Here is a 7,930-nt window from a genome sequence, read left to right on the forward strand (position 1 = left end):
TCACGAGGTCAGGAGATCGAGATCTGCTTTCTGTTTCTATAAATTTGTCAGCCGTTTTATAAAGATGAGCTTTGGCAGCTGTGTGGATGGGAAATGGCCTAAGGCAGGGTCCCCAACCTCTATGCCACGAACCAGTATTGGTCCATGACATGTTAGGAACCAAGCTGCACAGCAGGAGGTTCATCTGTATTTGACTGAATTATTATTTCTGAGAGCGAGAGTGGAGCTTCATCTATATTTACAGCTGCTCCCCATTGCTTGCATTACCACTGGAGTTCCGCCTCCTGTCAGATCAGCAGCAGCAGCAGTGGCGGCAGATTCTCATAGGATCCTGAACCTTACTGTGAACTGCACATGCAAGGGACCTAGGTTGCATGCTCCTTATGAGAATCTAATGCCTGATGATCTGTCACTGTCTCCCATCACTCCCATATGATACGATCTAGTTATAGGAAAACAAGCTCAGGGCTCCCACTGATTCTACATTAAGGTGATTTATGTAATTATTTCATTATATATTACAATATAATAATAGAAATAAGGTGCACAATAAATATAGTGTGCTTGAATCATCCTGATAACCATCTCCCCACCCACTGTCCCAGTCCATGGAAAGATTGTCTTATGATGAAACCCATCCCTGGTGCCAAAATGATTGGGGACTGTTGGCCTAAAGAATGCAAAGGAACGAAACTTAGCTCTTTTCCTTCAGGTAATTGTAACAACATAATGTTTTGAAAACGATTCTTGTTAGTTTCTTTTTTGCTTTTCTCAGAACCCAATCTTTGCTGTAGTTGGCAGAGATGTTGATCAGGCTGGCAGAACTGGGATATGGAAAGGGTACAAAAAGAAAACGCTACATGGTATTCAACTTTTGAAAACAAAATAGTACTATGCATGTCAGTAGCCTTGCAAGCAAGCTGAGTTTTCCTTTTTTTCTTTTTCTTTTCTTTTTTTTTTTTTGAGGTCTCACCATGTTACCCAGGCTGCAGCCCAGTGGCCCAATCATAGCTCACTGCAGCCTTGACCTCCAGGGGTCAAGCTATTCTCCCACCTCAGCCTCCTAAGTAACTGGAACTACAGATGTGCACCGCCACACACAGCTAATTTTTTAAAATTATTATTTGCAGAGATGAGGTCTCACTATATTGCCCAGGCTGATCTTGGATTCCTGGTCTCAAGCAATCCTCCCTCATCAGCCTCCCAAAGTGCTGGAATTACAGGCATGAGCCACCTCACCTGGCCACAAGCTGAGTTTTTATCTTAAGAGATGGGTTTTCTAAATTCCTTTTCCCCCTTTAATATATCACTTGCTGAATCAGGAGGGACCAACTCAAAGTTTCGTGTTATTGAAAGGATATTCTTCTGTTTATGTTAGCAAAGCCACAAGTCTTGCTAATCAATGGTAGAAAGAGGCCTGACATGGTGGCTCACACCTGGAATCTAAGCATAATAATTTATGTAATTATTTCATTATATATTAGGGAGGCTGAGGCAGGAGTATCACTTGAGCCCAGGAATTCGAGACCAGCCTGGGCAACATGATGAAATTCAATCTCTACAAAAACTACAATCACAGCTCACTGCAGCCTTGACCTCCTGGGGTCAAGAGATTCTCCCACCTCAGCCTCTGGAGTAGCTGGAACTACAGATGTGGGTGGTGCACGCCTGTAGTCCCAGCTACTCCAGAGGCTGAGGTGGGAGGATCCCTTGAGCCCAGGAGGTCAAGGTTGCAGCAAGCCGTTATGGCACCACTGCACCCCAGCCTGGGTGACAAAGCGAGACCCTGTCACACACGCACACACACACTAGAGGGCAAATAGGTTAAGTTTGCCTGCAAGTAACAAAAATACTGCAGATAATAGTAGCCTCAAGGTAAGAGTTTGTTTCTTTGCCATATTCCGGAATTCATTAAAATAGTTGAAGTTGGCTGGGCATGTTAAATTTGCCTGCCAGTAAGAAAAATACTACAGGATAATAGTAACCTCAAGGTACAAGTTTGTTTCTTTGCCATATTACAGAATTCATTAAAATAACTGAAGTCGGCTGGGCACATTAAATTTGCTTGCAAGTAAAAATACTACAGGATAATAGTAGCCTCAAGGTACAAGTTTGTTTCTCTGCCATATTCCAGAATTCATTAAAATAACTGAAGTTGGCCGGGTGCAGTGGCTCACGCCTGTAATCCTAGCACTTTGGGATGCCGAGGCGGGTGGATCACCTGAGGTCAGGAGTTTGAGACTAGCCTAGCCAACATGGTGAAACCCTGTCTCTGCTAAAAATACAAAAATTAGCCAGGTGTGGCACATGCGTGTAATCCCAGCTACCAGGGAGGCTGAGGCAGGAGAATTGCTGGAACTTGGGAGGCAGTGGCTGCAATGAGCCGAGATTGTGCCACTGCCCTCCAGCTTGGGTGACACAGCGAGACTCCATTTCAAAAATAATAATAATAATAAAAAAATAAAATAACTGAAGTTTACCAGGTTGTCAGACCAAGTCTGTTATGGTATTCCATCGTGTTAGGGACTTAGGTTCCTTCTATCTTGCTATCTGCTGTGCCTCACAGAAGAGATAAAATCTACATTCTAGCCAGCTGGAAGACACATGGAGAAAGAAGAGCATATCACCTTTCTTTTAAGCATACTTCCAGTAAATATACAATGTGTGGTAGAGAAGAAGAGATTTCTTTTTTTTTTTTTTTGAGACAGGGTCTTGCTGTATCACCCAGGCTGGAGTGTAGTCGTGCAACCTTAACCTTGGCTCACTGCAACCTCCGTCTTCTGGGTTCAAGCAATTCTCCTGCCTCAACCTCCCAATTAGCTGGTACTACAGGCAGGCACACCATGCCAGGCTACTTTTTTTGTATTTTTAGTAAAGACGGGGTTTCACCATGTTGGCCAGGCTGGTCTTGAACTCATGACCTTAAGTGATCCTCCTGCCTTGGCTTCCCAAAGTGCTGGAATTATAACTGTGAGCCACCGTGCCTGACTGGGGAGAAGAGATTTCTTTCCTAACTCATTGCTAGGTTCTTGGCTGAGGCTTCTATAATAAAAAATAAGAAAAACATACAAATTTATTCAGTAAGACTTTTATGTGACATAGGAGCCTTCCTAAGGAAGTGAAGACCAAAGAAACAGGTAAGCTTGTGTGTTTTTTTTATGCTTAGGTTTGACAAAGAAGTGGACAATTTTAGAGAAGTATGATTGAACAGAGAGGGTAGGATATAATGATGATGACCTTATGGGAATTTGAAAGGCCTGTTTGTTCAGATTCAGTATGTTCCCTTTCCTTCAGGTATAGGAGGAGTACCTCTCAAATGGGGGTCTTATAACCTGCTTCAGGGGAGACAGGTCAGGGAAAATGAGAGTGACTTCCTGCTTCTGCTGTTTTCTCAAATGCCAGGGTGCCATATTTCAGGGTAGCATATCCTGAACCCCCATCAGTATGTTTACATCCCATTGTGTAAAACTTAGTTATATGGCCATAACTAACTGCAAGGAAGCCAGACAGTAGGTGCTCTATCATTATGGAAGAAAGGGCATACAGATATTAAAGAATAACTAGCACTTTTTTCCACAGGAGGGGAGGTAGTTTAAAGAATGAGACTGCAAGATAGAGGGCACTACGGAGTGGAGGGCTATAATGGAGGCTTCTGAAGAGGTTAAAGGCAATCATTGTGAGGGCAGTGAGTATCAAGAGTAGGTTAGGGGTCGGGCACAGTGGCTCATGCCTATAATCCTAGCACTTTGGGAGGCTGAGGCAGGGGGATCATCTGAGGTCAGGAGTTTGAGACCAGCCTGGCCAACATGGTGAAACCCCGTCTCTACTAAAAATACAAAAATTAGCCAGGAGTGGTGCATGCCTGTAATCCCAGCTACCCGGGAGGCTGAGGCAGGATAATCGCTGGAACCCGAGAGGCCGAGGCTGCAGTGAGCCGAGATTGTGCCACTGCACTCTAACCTGGGTAACAGAGTGAGATATCACAAAAAAACAAAAACAAAAAAAACCACCAAAAAAACAGGTTAGGCTCTGAGTACATCAAGAGGCTGGGAAATGGGTTTTGCTGGCTAAGAAAGTAACAAAGAAAATTTCTCTTTTCTATAACTGTGGCTAAGACTGGTCCTGTCCTGTCTTTGCCATAAACTATGTGGGAAATGACTTTCCTTCAGAAAATGAGTCCCTAAAGAGAAGGGAACCTGATGACCATCTCTCTCCATGTTGCCTTGAAGAGCCAGGAGGTAGGAATAAGGGGAGTCAAACAAGGCCTTAAGCAGACTCTAATACTCAAGCTGGCCCTGTTGCCTTTGGAAGAACGTGGCTCTGGTGAGTAGCAGCAGGTAGAGGTGTATAATCTGGGATATGTGCGGCTCTGATGCCTTCCGTTTTAGAAAGGACTCTGCTTCCCTCTGGCCTTTAATTTATGCCACATAGGCACAGGGGCTACATAACATAGTGGTTTACAGCAAGGATTTGGGAACCAGACTGGCCAGATTTGAACTCCAGCACTATTCCTTGATACCTCTGAAACTTGGGACAAGTAACTTAGTCACTATGCATGAAAAGCGATAATAATACTAATACTTTCCTCATACTACAAGACTACAAGATGTAATCAAGACCAGAAATATATAAGCACTGTAAAAACAATGTAAAACCAAATGAAAAATTTTCACTTGTATCTTCCAAAAATAAAAAAAAAAAAAGCTATTTGGGATTCTTATCTACTTTGTCTCTATAGTCTTATGTATTGTTTCTCTTATGTCAGATTTCTAAGTGGTGGTTCTATTTTGTTTTTTTTACGAAGTTTTAATAAGTTTTTTTTTTTTTTTTTTGGCAGAGCTAGCTGAGGTTTTATTTTGGACCCCCCCAAAAAAGCAATTGAATTGTTTTGTAGCTGGAGGCATGGGGTAAAGGGGGTGCCCAGGCAGTAAACTCCACCCGTGGGTGGGCTGAGGGTTAGGGCTGAGCCTCAGGTGGGTCACCTGTTCCCTGTGCTCCCCTGCACAGTGGCCTCCCTCCTGGGCTCTGGGGCAGCTGCAGGTGGAGCAGGCTGGGAGGGGCTGCCGCAGCTGTTCAATGGGCAGGACTTCAGAGGACTTGGACACCAGCTTCCCATTGCGGTTCTCTGTCTTCTTCACAACCACGGCCCTGGTGGAGCTGGTGTGGCTGAAGGAGCTGGAGCCCACGCCAGAGCCAAAGCTGGAGCCCAGGCCATAGCTAAGGTCGGGGCTTGTGAGGCCCCCATAGGCCAAGCTGAGACCACCTGCATAGCTGCTGATGGTCTTCGTATGGTTACTCATGTTCTGCATCCCAGACTCCAGCCAGTTCTCCTCGCCCTCCAGCAGCTTCCTGTAGGTGGAGATCTCCATGTCTAGGGCCAGCTTGATGTTCATCAGCTCCTGGTACTCATGCAACTGCTGCACATGTCCTGCTTGGCCCACTGCAGGGCGGCCTACAGCTCGGACAGCTTGGCGTTGACATCCTTAATGGCCAGCTCCCCACGCTGCTCGGCATCTGCAATGGTGGCCTCCAGGGAAGCCCTCTGGCCTTTGAGACCCTCAATCTCAGCCTGGAGCTGGCTGATGTTTGGGTTCATCTCAGAAATCGCAGTCTTTGTATGCCGCAGGTCATCCCCGTGCTTCCCAGCCAGCATCTGCCGCTCCTCATACTTGATCTGGTACATGCTCTCGGCCTCAGCCTGGCTGTGGTTGGCAATCTCCTTGTACTGTGCCTTGACCTCAGCGATGATGCTGTCCATGTCCAGGGAGCGGCTGTTGTCCATGGACAGCACCACAGACGTGTCTGAGATCTGGGACTGCAGCTCCTGATCTCTTTATACAGCTGCCTGAGGAAGTTGATTTCATCAGTCAGCCCTTCCAGGCGAGACTCCAGCTCTACCTTCTTCATGTAAGCTTTATCCACATTCTTGATGAGAACAAATTCGTTCTCCATCTCAGTGTGCTTATTGATCTCATCCTTATACTTGTTTTTAAAGTCCTCCACCAGGTCTTGCATGTTGCCAAGCTCTGCCTCCAGCTTCAGCTTCTTCTGACCCAGAGTGTCTATGCCACCTAAGGTTGTTGGTGTAACTCTCAAACATGTTGTCCATGTTGCTCCGAGCCATTCTGCTGCTGCAGGAGGCTCCACTTGGTCTCCAGCATCTTGTTCTGCTGCTCCAGGAACCGTACCTTGTCTATGAAAGAGGTGAAATTGTTGTTGAGAGTCTTGATCTGCTCCTTCTATTGGGTGCACAAGGCCTGGATGTTGGGGTCCACCTCCAGGTTAAGGGGGCTCAGCAGGCTCTGGTTGACTGTGACGGTGGTGATGCCTCCCATGCTGCCGGCCCCACCATAGCCTCCACCCAGGCCACCCCAGAAGCTGCTGTTGCCCACTCAGGAGAAGCTTGAGGAGCTGATGCGGGCACTGGACCCACTAGCATAGGAATGGCTGCTGAAGGCCTGGGGGCCGGAGGTAGATACCTTGTAGGACTTCAGGGTCACCCTGATGGACATGGTGGAGGCAGGAGTAGAATTAGGCAGACAACCAGGCGGAGATTCCAGAAGAAGCGGAGAAGCTGCTGCTTATTAATACGGTTTTTATAAGTATTGAATTAATTACAACACAATACATAGTAAAAAATCAAAGTTAGCTATTATATATTAATATTATTATATTAGGGCCCATAGAACAAAATAGAGAAGATGGCTGAAAAAATGAAACTATAAGGAGTCTACTTAGGCTCAGAAAATAGATAGATGGTGATGACCTATAATCCTTTTAGAAGTTAATAGATGAATAAATACGGGTGGTTTTCAGTTGTGTTATCAGTTCATGCAATGGAAATAACCTTGAATCTATAGGAAATGACAGACACAAATGGGGTAAAGACTGAGTTACTGAATTATTTTTACAGTTGAGCAATATTAAATCCAAAAATGTTACTCTGTTGCTTATATAACAGATCTATGCTTTTGGTTAGTCCCTTGCAGCAATTATGAAAATCACAAAACTGCAAGTAAAAAGCCAAGTTCAATTCAGATTTTCTTGGGAGTAAATATATGTGACCAAAACAGTACTATTATATCAAAGAGAAACAATATAAAGGGTTGTAGGGACAGAACAGATAAAACTCTTAAGTGTCTTTTTGTTTTCCTTTTTTTTTTTGAGATGGAGTCTCCCTCTATAGCCCAGGCTGGAGTGCAGTCGTGCAATTTCAGCTCACTACAACCTCCACCTCCTGGATTCAAGTGATTCTCTTGCCTCAGCCTCCCAAGTAGCAGAGATTACAGGCACCAGCCACCACACCGGATATATTTTTTGGTTTTTTTTTTGAGACGGAGTCTTGCTTTGCCGCACAGGCTGGAGTGCAGTGGCGTAATCTCAGCTCACTGCACCCTCCACCTCCTAGGTTCAAGTGATTCTCCTGTCTCAGCCTCCTGAGTAGCTGGGATTACAGGCACACGCCACTATGCCCAGCTAATTTTTATATTTTTAGTAGAGATGGGGTTTTACCATGTTGGCCAGGCTGGTCTCAAACTCCTGACCTCAGGTTTTCTGCCCACCTCGGCCTCCTGAAGTGCTGGGATTACAAGTGTAAGCCACTGTGCCCAGCCTTTTTTTGTATTTTTAGTAGAGATGGGGTTTCACCGTGTTGGCCAGGCTGCTCTTGAACTCCGGACCTCCAGTGATCTGCCTGCCCCAGCCTGCCAAAGTGCTGGGATTACAGGTGTGAGCCACCATACCCAGCTTGTTTTCCTTTTTGAAAAATACAGGCAGACAATCTTCATTTGGTAGGATTAACCATGCTGAATTTACAATAACACATTTCTGGCCTTGTTTACATCCTGTAGCTTATTCGTAGAGCATACTACCTAGCATATGTTGTGTGTTTACTTCAAGCTTATAATATCAGCTGTGAATTTTGTTCAGT

The 7,930-nt window shown here is 45.2% G+C and overlaps 1 pseudogene; it reads right to left on the minus strand.

Annotated features, from left to right (window-relative positions):
• Window positions 1-3,637: 3,637 nt before the first annotated feature.
• Window positions 3,638-6,552, minus strand: LOC104677875 (annotated as a pseudogene).
• Window positions 6,553-7,930: the final 1,378 nt, after the last annotated feature.

Source organism: Rhinopithecus roxellana, chromosome 14 (assembly GCF_007565055.1).
Source record: "Rhinopithecus roxellana isolate Shanxi Qingling chromosome 14, ASM756505v1, whole genome shotgun sequence".
Lineage (NCBI taxonomy): Eukaryota > Metazoa > Chordata > Mammalia > Primates > Cercopithecidae > Rhinopithecus > Rhinopithecus roxellana.